This window comes from Eretmochelys imbricata, chromosome 14 (assembly GCF_965152235.1).
Source record: "Eretmochelys imbricata isolate rEreImb1 chromosome 14, rEreImb1.hap1, whole genome shotgun sequence".
NCBI lineage: Eukaryota > Metazoa > Chordata > Testudines > Cheloniidae > Eretmochelys > Eretmochelys imbricata.
Window position 1 is genome coordinate 23359903 of NC_135585.1, and position 14290 is coordinate 23374192.

At 47.9% G+C, this 14290-nt stretch overlaps 1 protein-coding gene across 1 annotated transcript in view; it reads left to right on the forward strand.

The window, feature by feature from the left end:
- LOC144274799 (bMERB domain-containing protein 1-like) overlaps window positions 1–14290 on the forward strand; it is a 54657-nt gene that overhangs the window by 592 nt on the left and 39775 nt on the right. The gene's annotated exons all lie outside the window — the stretch shown is intronic.

Genomic DNA, 14290 nt, shown 5'->3' on the forward strand with positions numbered 1-14290 from the left:
GCTGGGAACCAAGAGTTCTCTGTTCATTCACAAAATCAACTCACACCAGCTCTTCCAGGCGGGAGTTTGTGCTGCGAGAGCACAGAGGTGTCAAAACTCCAGTGCCTTTGGGGATGCAGATGAGGGAAGGGGTGGATGACTGGGTTAGAGTAAATGAGAAATGTCCTGGCTTGTCTCTCTGGGTGGAGAAAGTATTAAAAGATAGCTTTCAGAGTAGCAGCCGTGTTAGTCTGTATTCGCAAAAAGAAAAGGAGGACTTGTGGCACCTTAGAGACTAACCAATTTATTTGAGCATAAGCCATCCGATGAAGTGAGCTGTAGCTCATGAAAGCTTATGCTCAGATAAATTGGTTAGTCTCTAAGGTGCCACAAGTACTCCTTTTCTTTTTATTAAAAGATAACGCATCAATCCCCAGAGCCCCCCAAAGCTGTGACTACCTTTGAAAAATGATCCCCTCCTGGCTCCAATGGCCCATTGTTAATTTGATTCTTGAGACCATCATGGTGAATAATGAAGATGAGGGTAAGATTCAGGAATTTACACATTCACCACGCTACTAAATATTATTAGCTTCTGCTTTACGGTTCCGCAAGTGAGCATCGCAGGGCTGGTGGTTCCGGCAACAGCTGTGGTGGGGAGATTGATGGTTATCCATTTATCCAGACTATTTATGCCGAGTATATGGTGTCTTCAGACACACAGCAGCAGCTGTTTTAGCAGCTGCTACGTAACAGCATGGGGAGTGTGGGCTAGTGGTTAGAGCAGTGAGCCAAGGACTTCAAGGTTCTCTTCCAGATGCAGCTGCTCGTTTGCTCTGTTTTCTCGGGCACCTCATTTCCCTGCTATGTATCTGTTTCTCCTCCTGTGAAATGGGGATGATCACAGAACTGTAGGGCTGGAAGGGACCTCGAGAGGTCATCGAGCCTGGCCTCTTGCACTGAGGCAGGACCAAGTAAACCCAGACCATCCCTGACAGGTTTTTGTCCGATCTGTTCTTAAAAACCTCCGATGACAGGGATTCTAGAATCTCCCTTGGGAGCCTGTTCCAGAACTTAGCTACCCTTAGAGTTAGAAAATTTTTCCTAATATCTAACCTAAATCTGTATGCTACAGATTAAGCCCATTACTGCTTGTCCTACCTTCAGCAGATGTGGAGAACAACGGATCACTGTCCTCTTTATAACAGCCCTTAACATATTTGAAGGCTGTTATGAGCTCTTCCCTTCTCATGACTAAACGTGCCAAGTTGTTTTAACCTTTCCTGATAGGTCATGTTTTCTAAACATTTTACCGTTGTTGCTCTCCTCTGCACGTTCTCCAGTTTGTCCACATCTTTCCTGAAGTGTGGCAGCCGGAACTGGGACACAGTACTTCAGCTGAGGCCTCACCAGTGCTGAGTAGAGTGGGACAATTACCTCCCAGGTCTTGCATGCAACATGCCTGTTAATACATCCCACAATGACATTAGCCTCTTTTGCAATAGCATCACATTGACTCATATTCAATGTGTGATCCACTTTGACCCCCAGATTCTTTTCAGCAGTTCTACCACTTAGCCAGTTATTACACAACTACAAAATGGGGATTTGATTTTTCCTTCCTACGTGAAGTACTTTGCACTTTTCTTTATTGAATTTCAGACCAATTCTCTAATTTGTTGAGATCATTTTGAACGCTAATCCTGTCCTCCAAAGTGCTTGCAACCCCTCCCATCTTGGTGTTCTCTGCAGATTTTAAAAGCATACTCTCCACTCCATTATCCAACTCATTAATGAAAATATTGAATAGTACCGGACCCAGGATCGACCCCTGCAGGACCCCACTAGATACACCCTCCCAGTTTGATGCAAATCGTTAATTACGCTTTAAGCACAGTCTATCAGCCTGGTTTGCACCCACTTTATAGTAATTTAATCTGGACAACATTTCCCTAGTTTGCCTATGAGAATGTCATGTGGGACTGTGTCCGAAATCTTACCTCCCAGGGGCGCAGATGAGCTTGTGAGGCTTAATTAATTCATGCTTTCTTTGTACGGAAGGCAGTGAAATCATACAGAGTAATGCTGTACTGTTCATATTGTGCTTTCTCCACCTCAGCAATGGGCAGGGAGTGGAGCCCAAATCTAGGGCTGACCAGAAAACAAGAATTCTGATTTGCGGAAAATGTGGAGGTTTTGACATTTGTTTCAGGTCCAATTAGAACAAAACAGAGACCTTTTGAAATGTTTCATGAGTCAGAGAAACCCACTCAAGAATAGCCAATAGCCCAGTGCAAGAGCTGTCACCTGGGATGTGGGAGAGTCCGGATCAAGTCCCTGATTTGGAGCAGAGACATGAATCTGGGTTTCCCACATCCCAGATGAGTACTCACACCACCAGGCTGCTCTGGGGCAGGTGTCTGTCTTGTTTTGACCGTAAGTTCCACCATGGTCCTGAGAAACCTTTCCTGATCAAAGTGGCATCGCAACCAATATATTTCCTTGAAAAGTTTTGGTTTGACGAATCAGCATTTTCCAACAAAAAATGTATCATTCCAAAATTCCTGACGGACTCTAGTTTCATCTTAATGTCCCCTCTCACAAGCCTGACATCATACCTGGCTCACACTTTGCTCCTTTCTCCTGAGCCTTCCATCCAGCCATTCTTTGAGCTTCCGCCTTCTGCCAATTACATATCTTCCCTTATTGCACTAATTACCTCCTTAGCCCAGCCATTGCCCCCAAGTGTCAACAATCTCCACCATAAGAGGTTAATTGCTCCCGATTAAGCCAGTATATCTTCTCTGTGACACAAGTGACCAGGGTTCTACAGCTAGCACTCTGTCACAGGAGACCGTAGGATCCGGCTGTGCTACGAGAACCCGGAGAAGATCACGTGAATCCAGAGGTTGAGCAGCTTCAAAAAATGCTGTGAAACCTTCTTCCTCAACAAAGCCTTTGCACCGTGAGACCAACACTCACATACAGATATCCCCTTCCACCCCCAAACCTTAACACTAACCTTCCCTTCCACCCCCAACCTTCAACACTGACCCCCCTTCCACCCCACACCCCAACACTGACCCTCTTCTACCCAACACTGACCCCCCTTCCACCTCACACCCCAACACTGACCCCCTTCCACCCAACACTGACCTTCCCTTACACCCCAACCTTCAACACTGACCCCCCTTCCACCCCACCCCCCAACACTGACCCTCTTCTACCCAACACTGACCCCCCTTCCACCTCACACCCCAACACTGACCCCCTTCCACCCAACACTGACCTTCCCTTACACCCCAACCTTAAACATTGACCCCCTTACACCCCAAACCCCAACACTGACCCCCCTTTGACCCAATACAGCAGAGCTCTTGCCATGAAAGAGAGAAGAGCCAAAAGGGCCATGAAGTCCATTAGGGACTTTGCTATTGATTTTCTATGGAAGGCACCCAGATACTATGGTGATGGGCAGCAGTACTAAACCCTAAGGTAGATAGACAGCCCTTTCCCATTCCCTGGGTCAATGGGAGTTTCAAGGTCAGGCTGCTTATGATTTTATTCATATTCCCTTTGCACACCCCTCTATTTCTACCCACAGCGCTCTCAAGAAATACTTGAGGAAGAGGGGTGGGGAGGGAGGAACAGGCAGTGGAAAAGGAAGGGGGATGGGATGGGGCAGGGTGAAGAGAAGGGGATGGGGAATGGGGCAGGAGAATGGGGATAGGGGCAGGAGACAGTGGGAGTGGAAGGGGGATGGGGAAACAGGAGCCCGGCATGCAGTGTCGCCTTGGCAGCAGAAGCAGCTGTTAAGTCGGCCCATCCCCTCCTCCCACCACTAGCACTGGTAGCTCAGTTACCACTCCAGGCAGGGGGAGTGAGCCAGGGAACTGGCTTCAGTGCACACGTGCGTGTGTGCTGCTCCCCCCCCCCCCCAAAATATAGCAGTCAAATTATGCCTATGGTGGAGAGAGGTGAATAGTGGGGATCTGTACTGGGACCAGGGATGCTCAACATATTCATAAATGATCTGGAACAAGGGGTAAACAGTGAGATGGCAAAGTTTGCAGACTATACAAAATTACTCAAGTCCTAAGCAGACTGGGAAGAGTTACAAAGGGATCTCACAAAACTGGGTGACTGGGCACCAGTGAAATTTAATGTTGATAAATGCAAAGTAATGCACATTGGAAAACATCACCCCAACCACACATACAAAATGATGGGGTCTAAATTAGCTGTTACCCCCCAAGAAAGAGATCTCGGAGTCATCGTGGAGCATTCTCTGAAAACATCTGCTCAATATGCTAACAATGTTAGGACCCATTAGCAAAGGCATAGATAATAAGACACTATGTACAGCCATGATGCGCCCACATCTTGAATACTGTGGGCAATTCTGGGGTTCCTCTAGGGCAAGGCTGTGGCACAACGCTGTAGGGGAAGGGAAATATATGCCACTCATGCTACGTGCACCCTGTGGATGTGGCTAAAGGGCTGATTCCGCCAGGTCTCCACTCCCACTGATTGCAGTAGGAATTGAAAGCACTCAGCAACTCCAGGCAGCTCACAGTGTGGAGAGAACCTCAGTCCCTGGGACTGCCAATCAATCAGGCGTCTTTCATCATGACCCCAGTAGCAGTAACAGTCAGCATGGATTTGTCAAGAACAAATCATGTCAAACCAACCTAGTAGTTTTCTTTGACAGAGTAACAAGGCTTGTGGAAGCAGCAGACATGATGTATCATGACTTTAGTAAGGCTTTTGACGATGTCTCACATGACCTTCTCATAAACAAACTATGGAAACACAACCTATTATAAGATGAGTGCATAACTGGTGGGAAAACCATTCCCAGAGAGTAGTTATCATTGGTTCACAGTCAAGCTGGAAGGGCATAATAAGAGGGGTCCCGCAGGGATCAGTTCTGGGTCTGGTTCTGTTCAATATCTTCATCAATGATTTAGATAATGGCATAGAGAGTACACTTATAAAGTTTGCGGACGATACCAAGCTGGGAGGTGTTGCAAGTGCTTTGGAGCACAGGATTAAAATTCAAAATGATCTGGACAAGTTGGAGAAACGGTCTCAAGTAAATAGGAAGAAACTCAATAAGGACAAATGCAAAGTACTCACAATCAGATACACACATACACAATGGGAAATGACTGCCTAGGAAGGAGTACTGTGGAAAGGGATCTGTGGGTCATAGTGGATCACAAGCTAAATATGAGTTAACAGTGTAATGCTGTTGCAAAAAAAGCAAATGTCATTCTGGGATGTATTAACAGGAGTGTTGTAAGCAAGACACGAGAAGTAATTCTTCCACTCTACTCCATGCTGATTAGGCCTCAGCTAGAGTATTGTGTCCAGTTCTGGGTGCCACATTTCAGGAAAGATGTGAAGAAACTGGAGAAAGTCCAGAGAAGAGCAACAAAAATGGTTAAAGGTCTAGAAAACATGACCTATGAGGGAAGATTGAAAAACTGGGTTTGTTTAGTCTGGAGAAGAGAAGACTGAGAGGGGACATAACAGTTTTCAAGTACATAAAAGGTTGTTACAAGCAGGAGGGAGACAAGAAGCAGTGGGCTTAAATTGAAGCAAGGGAGGTTTAGGTTGGACATTAGGAAAAACTTCCTAACTGTCAGGGTGGTTAAGCATTGGAATAAATTGTCTAGGGAGGTTGCGGAATCTCCATCACTGGAGATTTTTAAGAGCACGTTTGACAAACACCTGCCAGGGATGGGCTACATATTACTTAGTCTTGCCATGAGTGCAGGGGACTGGACTAGATGACCTCTCGAGGTCCCTTCCAGTCCTATGATTCTATGATGTAGCTCACTAGAAACAGATCTGCTTCAAGCGCTGTTGTGAGTCATACCCAGCTGGCTGATGGCTGTCTAAATGTTTCCACCAAAGCTGTATGCAGTGAAAATCTGTAGCTATTACACTCCTCATTAGTGCTACTCTCTTCCCCAGGACAGTGTGTGATGATCAGATTGCCTCTGGGTTTAAATCAACACTCTGCTCTCTTCTTTGGGTTGCATGGTTGAAATGGGGCCTGTGGAGAGGTCATTTTGCTCCAGTAATACATTATTGATCCTGTTGTCTAGCTCAGTTGTCATGTGCAAAATGCCTTGGGATGCCTGGCTGTCTGAGCAGGACAGTGTGATCATAGGCCCACTGATGGGGCCATCTTTTTCCCCCATCAGAAATGGAACACAGGAACTTCCAGGTAGGATCAGACCAGGGTCCCTCCAGTCCAGTGTCCTGGCCTAGACCATGGCCAGTACTTTTAAACCTCCATACATATTCACTGGCTTCTCCTGACTGAATCAGAATTAAATGGCACAAGGAGACTTTTGTGGAATAACAGGGGTCTGTGTCCTCTCATCCACAGCTCTACTCTCCACTCCTCTGGGATGGGTCCCCCCTTCCCATCATTCTGAGCCAAAGGAAATTCTTCGCTTGCAATTCAATGTAACGGACAATCTTGCTGGACAATTATTTTCTCTGTGTCTCTTATTGTCCAAAGAGCACTGGCACAACTCAAAGGCAACTTTCAATCCCTTGGTCCTTATCTAATGCTCACAGGAGCCAGGAGTGACAGGTTGGGGGTTGACTGGAACAATTTTCACTGGAACAAGTGTTTTCAAATGAGGTGAGAAATGGGCTATTCTTGTGTTTGGAGCTCCATGAAGCAGCCCTGTTCCTCCGTATGTCATCGCTAGTGAATGTCACCTCTGTATTTTCCAGGTACAGTAAATAACAAAAAGAAAAGGAGGACTTGTGGCACATTAGAGACTAAGGAATTTATTTGAGCATAAGCTTTCATGCTCAAATAAATCTGTTAGTCTCTAAGGTGCCACAAGTCCTCCTTTTCTTTTTGCGAATACAGACTAACACGGCTGCTACTCTGAAACCTGTCAGTAAATAACAGAGAATCAGAGGGTGGACGAAGCACCATATAGGAACAAAATGAAACTTACTAAAAAAACCATGCACCTGCCAGCCATGCTACATTGCTGGATGCAAAATCACTGGTACTCTCAGACCAGTACTGCAGTGTATATATTCTTAAATGCAGTGGAGGTTGCTAAAGGCAAATAATGCCCAACTAAACCACAACAACCAGGAAAAAGCCATACAGCTACATGCATCATCCCACCTCCCTCTGCTGCCCATCCATTACCACAACAGTCAGACAACTGTAACTCTGCAACCAAACCAGAGGGCAGTTTGGAAAAATTGTGGCTAAGAGCCAGATCCTCAAAGCTATTTAGGCATCTGTCTCCCATTGAAATCAGTGGGACTTGCCCAAGGTTACAGAGGGAGTTTTCATCAGAGCAAGGGGTTCTTTTTCCAGGAGTTTCTGCCATCCAGTGCTCTGCTCAGACCAACAGACCATAGGTAAGATTTTCAAAAGCACCTGGGTGACTTAGAAGCCTAGCTCCCATGGACTTTCATGGACGTTGGAGCTTGAAACTTTACACTTTAGAAGTAGCTCTGTTTTCTGGCCATGACACCTGTGTCCTCAGCTAATGAAACCTGCATTAAGTCCAAGTAGTTACTTATCAGAGCAGCTATAAAACCATCAGCGTAGTCCTTTAAGTCTGGTGCCAGAAGTGAGACGTAAATAAATGCACAATTTCATGGCTGTTTCAGGGCTGCATTTAAAATCTATAATATGAGTGAATGAGGCGCTGAAGTGGATAAGCCGTTCAGACCATTGTTTTCATTACTCGCCCCGTTATCTGGCAGTGCAGTGAAACACATTTGGTGAAAGCAGAACAAATCAGCAGCAGGCTCGGCCGGAGCGTCATAATAAGAGTAATTACATTTAGATAGCACATGTCCGGCAAAGAACAAGACCCCAGGGTGACTGGGTGTGCAGGTGTACTGCATTGTAACAAACCGGTAGTCACTTATCACTTTGCGGTGGTCAGTAATCCTAACACCATGGGCAGAAGGCCCCTAGCAACTGAGCTAAAGGAAGATCTCCTTTAGGAATTAGTGGTAGAGGGCCCGTTGTACACAGTGGAGCATTTCTGATTCCATCCGGTAAAGGACAATGGCTCACAGACACACTAGCCAATTCCTTTACAGCACGTTGGCACGCTCGTCTCCAAGCGGAAAGGTAGCAGTCATTATACACTAATAGCGCTGAGCAGCACGTTAGGGCAGGAAGTGATGAGGAATCCTGTGCCCAGTTGCTGGTGAAATGTAGCAGGATCAAGATAATCTCCTCTTTGCCCCAGATACTTAGGGCTGATGGGTTTGCCCATTGTCAGGAATCATGCCCAGTAGCAGAGCCAGCCTCTGAGCAACCTAATGAGCACAGCTGGCCTGTAGCAGGCTGCCTGACTGGCCACACAGCCTGACTGGTGGGAAGAGTCAGCAGACCGGCTCTTAAACCCAGCAGCGGTTTGGTGAATGCTCACGTTTGTGATGGTGCCTGCCTTGCCTCACTCCAGGTAACCTGGCTCTGATCCTGGGCTCCTAGTCCTGACTCCTGCGCCAACCACTGGGCTTGACTCCTGTGCTAACCACTAGGGGTGACCACCCAGACCCCAGTTTCTGACACCCACTGCTGTGGTAATGTGCCTTTCAGAGGCATGCCTAGGGCCAGTACCCTTGAAACACAGTGCAGGGAAAAGCTGTTAAGGCTGTAGCTCATTTTACACTATTAGCAAAGCCAGGACGCACTAGAGGAACAAGAGAAATAACCCTGGTTGTGCCCCAGTCCCAGGACTGAGCAATCAGCTCCCAGGGAGGTGATGTTAGCAGACAGCTGTGTGACAGACCAGAGCCTGAGGGTGACTAAGGAGGAACAGGGGAACTGGAAACGAGGATTCCTGTTGGTACAGGGGGACTTTAGCCCATGATCTGTCTAACAAACCAGCTCCGTTCCACACTGAATGGGGCTCTCCTGCGGCACTTTGTATTTATGAATCAGGAGTGAGATTAAAGGTGAAATCTCAGCAGATTGTACATGTGCTGGAGGTACCCACACCAAACCCTTTGTTAATTTACACTTGAGGCTGCTCAGGTGTACTTCCCCACAGCCACCCAGGCGGTAAAAGGCCAGGAAATCACTCGCAGCCAACGCAATGCCAATCTCCAGGTTTTAGCCCACCCTCATCATGACACTCCAGAATAAGGGCATGACCTGGAGCCCATTGGAGTCCATGGAAAGCCTTCCATGGGGTTGAGTAGATTTTGACTCTGGCGAGGCCCATGTTTAGCACACTCACTCGCAATGCAGCCGTGCTATTGCCCTCCGTGCACACATCGCAGAGCTGAAGAATGAAAGTCATTCTCAATTAAGACCTTATCCAAAGACCACTCAAGCCAGTAGAAAGATTCCCATTAACATGACTAGGCTTTGGAATGGTCCCAGGGAACAGGGACAACAGCATGTGAGCCACGTGTCCATTCAGACCAACCCAGGCTGATCACATTGCAGATATCAGTGTCAGGATGGCTGAGTGGTCTAAGGCGCAAAGCTTAAAGTGCCTTCCTCTCTTGAGGACTGGGTATTCTGGTCTTCGTATGGAGGCATGGGTTCAAATCCCACTTCTCACCCATTGCGGGGGGAGGGATAACTCAGTGGTTTAAGCATTGGCCTGCTAAACCCAGGGTTGTGAGTTCAATCCTCGAGGGGCCATTTAGGGATCGGGGCAAAAATTGGGGATTGCCCTGCTTTGAGGTCCCTTCCAACCCTGCAATTCTATGATATCCAGCCCTGTCAGCTGCTGGTCCATACCCCAAGAATTATCCTTGTAGGTTATTCACTGAATAATTGTGAATACACAAGGAGGGCTGAGAAAATCCGCAGCCGAATGGCTGAGGAAGGCACTTCACCCTCCGGGAAATGTGAATAATAAAATGCACATATCCCAGAGGAGTATCGTGAGGCTCAATGAATATTTATAAAGTGCTTTGAGATCCTTGGATGAACCCTATGAAGTATCAGATTATAGGCTCTTCAGGGCAGAGATGGCCTTTCTGTCCTGTTTGTACAACACCTAGCACAACGGTGCTCTGAATGGGACTGCTAGTCGCTCCTGCAATTCAAATAAGGATTCATTTCAATGATCCCCGAGGGAGAGCTAGCATCATGTTGGTGCCCTTTTGTCCTGGGAGACATCTGTTTCCTAGCCACTCACCAGTCTCATTTAGATTTTCTGATAATGAAGGTGAATTATAATGAGGCAGCTGATATATTAGGGCTGTGAGAAAGATTTGAAGAACCAGGGGACTGGCTGATCTCAGTGGGTCTATCTGCACTGCAATAACACCCCACAGCACTGCGTCTCAGAGCCCAGCTCAGCTGACTCAGGCTAAAAGTGGCAGTGTAGATGTTTGGGCTTTGAGACCACCCCCTTCACAGGGTTTCAGAGTCTGGACTTCAACATCTACACTGCAATTTTTAGCCCTGCAGCCCAAGCCCTAGTCAGCTGATCTAGGCCAGCCACAGCTGTGCCATAGTTCTTTTATTACAGAGTGTATATGTACCCAATGTTGCAGGCAACAGATCTATCACCACAGAGCTCACATACATGGGGATGTGAGACTAGAACCATTGTCCTGAAGGTCTGACAAATCAAGCCTTTACCATGCCAGCCCTCCTTTACCTGGCTCTACAGACAGGTGCTTTAGCCTGTCTGCCTCAGGCACCAGAGGGAAACGTCCCTCATTCTCACTTATGAAGAGAGGAATCCGTGCTATCAGAACTCCGTTCCAGTTTTCGAAATGCCAAAACCTTTGTCAAAATCTCCCAGGGCATGAAGGACAGAGCCCATAACAGGGACCCGAAGCAGTGCCGCGTGAAACTTAAGGAGCTGAGGCAAGCCTACCAGAAAACCAGAGAGGCGAACGGCCACTCTGGGTCCGAGCCCCAAACATGCCGCTTCTATGATGAGCTGCAAGCCATTTTAGGGGGTTCAGCCACCACTACCCCAGCCGTGTTGTTTGACTTCTTCAATGGAGATGGAGGCAACATGGAAGCAGGTTTTGAGGATGAAGAAGATGAGGTTGTAGACAGCTCACAGCAAGCAAGTGGAGAAACCGGTTTTCCCAACAGCCAGGAACTGTTTCTCACCCTGGACCTGGAGCCAGTACCCCCCGAACCCACCCAAGGCTGCCTCCTGGACCCGGCAGGCGGAGAAGGGACCTCCGGTGAGTGTACCTTTTAAAATACTATACCTGGTTTAAAAGCAAGCATGTGAAAGGATTAATTTGCCCTGGCATTCGCGGCTCTCCTGGATGTACTCCCAAAGCCTTTGCAAAAGGTTTCTGGGGAGGGCAGCCTTACTGCATCCTCCATGGTAGGACACTTTACTACTCCAGGCCAGTAGCACATACTTGGGAATCACTGTACAACAAAGCATTGCAGTGTATGTTTGCTTGCATTCAAACAACATCCGTTCTTTATCTCTCTGTATTATCCTCAGGAGAGTGAGATATCACTCATGGTCACCTGGTTGAAATAGGGTGTTTTTCTTCAGAGGACACTCACAGGTGCCCATTCCTGCTGGGCTGTTTGCCTGTGGCTGAACAGAAATGTTCCCCCCTCTTAGCCACGGGGAGGGGGGAGTGTTGAGGGGGTAGCCACACGGTGGGGGGAGGCAAAATGCGACCTTGTAACGAAAGCACATGTGCTATGTATGTAATGTTAACAGCAAGGTTTACCCTGAAAGAGTGTAGCCACTGTTTTATAAAATGTGTCTTTTTAAATACCGCTGTCCCTTTTTTTTTCTCCACCAGCTGCATGTGTTTCAATGATCACAGGATCTTCTCCTTCCCAGAGGCTAGTGAAGATTAGAAAGAAAAAAAAAACGCACTCGTGATGAAATGTTCTCTGAGCTCATGCTGTCCTCCCACATTGACAGAGCACAGACGAATGCATGGAGGCAAATAATGTCAGAGTGCAGGAAAGCACAAAATGACCGGGAGGAGAGGTGGCGGGCTGAAGAGAGTAAGTGGCGGGCTGAAGACAGGGCTGAAGATCAAATGTGGCGGCAGCGTGATGAGAGGAGGCAGGATTCAATGCTGAGGCTGCTGGAGGATCAGACCAGTATGCTCCAGTGTATGGTTGAGCTGCAGCAAAGGCAGCTGGAGCACAGACTGCCACTACAGCCCCTGTGTAACCAACAACCCTCCTCCCCAAGTTCCATAGCTTCCACACCCAGACGCCCAAGAACGCGGTGGGGGGGCCTCCGGCCAACCAGCCACTCCACTACAGAGGATTGCCCAAAAAACAGAAGGCTGGCATTCAATAAAATTTTAAAGTTGTAAACTTTTAAAGTGCTGTGTGGCATTTTCCTTCCCTCCTCCACCACCCCTCCTGGGCTACCTTGGTAGTCATCCCCCTATTTGTGTGATGAATGAATAAAGAATGCATGAATGTGAAGCAACAATGACTTTATTGCCTCTGACAGCGGTGATCGAAGGGACGAGGTGAGGGTGGTTAGCTTACAGGGAAGTAGAGTGAACCAAGGGCCGGGGGGTTTCCATCAAGGAGAAACAAATAGAACTTTCACACCGTAGCCTGGCCAGTCATGAAACTGGTTTTCAAAGCTTCTCTGATGTGTACCACGCCCTCCTGTGCTCTTCTAACCGCCCTGGTGTCTGGCTGTGTGTAACCAGCAGCCAGGCGATTTGCCTCAACCTTCCACCCCGCCATAAACGTCTCCCCCTTACTCTCACAGATATTGTGGAGCACACAGCAAGCAGTAATAACAGTGGGAATATTGGTTTCGCTGAGGTCTAAGCGAGTCAGTAAACTGCGCCAGCATGCCTTTAAACATCCAAATGCACATTCTACCACCATTCTGCACTTGCTCAGCCTGTAGCTGAACAGCTCCTGACTACTGTCCAGGCTGCCTGTGTACGGCTTCATGAGCCATGGCATTAAGGGGTAGGCTGGGTCCCCAAGGATAACTATAGGCATTTCAACATCCCCAACAGTTATTTTCTGGTCTGGGAATAAAGTCCCTTCCTGCAGCTTTTGAAACAGACCAGAGTTCCTGAAGATGCGAGCGTCATGTACCTTTCCCGGCCATCCCACGTTTGATGTTGGTGAAACGTCCCTTGTGATCCACCAGAGCTTGCAACACTATTGAAACTTGTGGTTTATGTACACGCCGGCTTGGTGCTCCAGTGCCAAGATAGGGATATGGGTTCTGTCTATGGCCCCACCACAGTTAGGGAATCCCATTGCAGCAAAGCCATCCACTATGACCTGCACATTTCCCAGGGTCACTACCCTTGATATCAGCAGATCTTTGATTGCGTTGGCTACTTGCATCACAGCAGCCCCCACAGTAGATGTGCCCACTCCAAATTGATTCCCAACTGACCGGTAGCTGTCTGGCGTTCCAAACTTACACAGGGCTATCGCCACTCGCTTCTCACCTGTGAGGGCTGCTCTCATCTTGGTATTCATGCACTTCAGGGCAGGGGAAAGCAAGTCACAAAGTTCCATGAAAGTGCCCTTACGCATGCGAAAGTTTCGCAGCCACTGGGAATTGTCCCAGACCTGCAACACTATGCGGTCCCACCAGTCTGTGCTTGTTTCCCGAGCCCAGAATCGGCGTTCCACAGCATGAACCTGCCCCATTAGCACCATGATGCATGCATTGGCAGGGCCCATGCTTTCAGAGAAATCTGTGTCCATGTCCTGATCACTCATGTGACTGCACTGACATCGCCTCCTCACCCGGTATCGCTCTGCCAGGTTCTGGTGCTGCATATACTGCTGGATAATGCGTGTGGTGTTTAATGTGCTCCTAATTGCCAAAGTGAGCTGAGCGGCCTCCATGCTTGCCTTCGTATGGCGTCTGCACAGAAAAAAGGCGCGGAATGATTGTCTGCTGTTGCTCTGATGGAGGGAGGGGCGATTGACAACATGGCTTACAGGGTTGGCTTACAGGGAATTAAAATCAACAAAGGGGATGGCTTTACATCAAGGAGTATTTCAGGCAGGACTTCACAGAGGGTTCCAGTAAGAAATGGTGCACTTAAGTAATTGTTCTTTTGGAACAAGCAGGTTGGTTTGGCCTCTGGTTGATACATGGCTAGATTTACCTTGCTGCATCTTTTCTGTGAGTGACTGCAGTGTGACCTAGAGGAATGAGTCCCCTAGACGGAGTGGGGGGGGGGGGCGAGGGGGAAGCAAATGAGTACAAAACAAATCTGGTCTATTTCTTGTTTTGATCCACTCCATCTATCTTTTACATCTTTGGCTGGCAGCAGACAGTGCAGAAGGACTGCAAGCCATCCCCATCTCGTGGCTGCTTGGCAG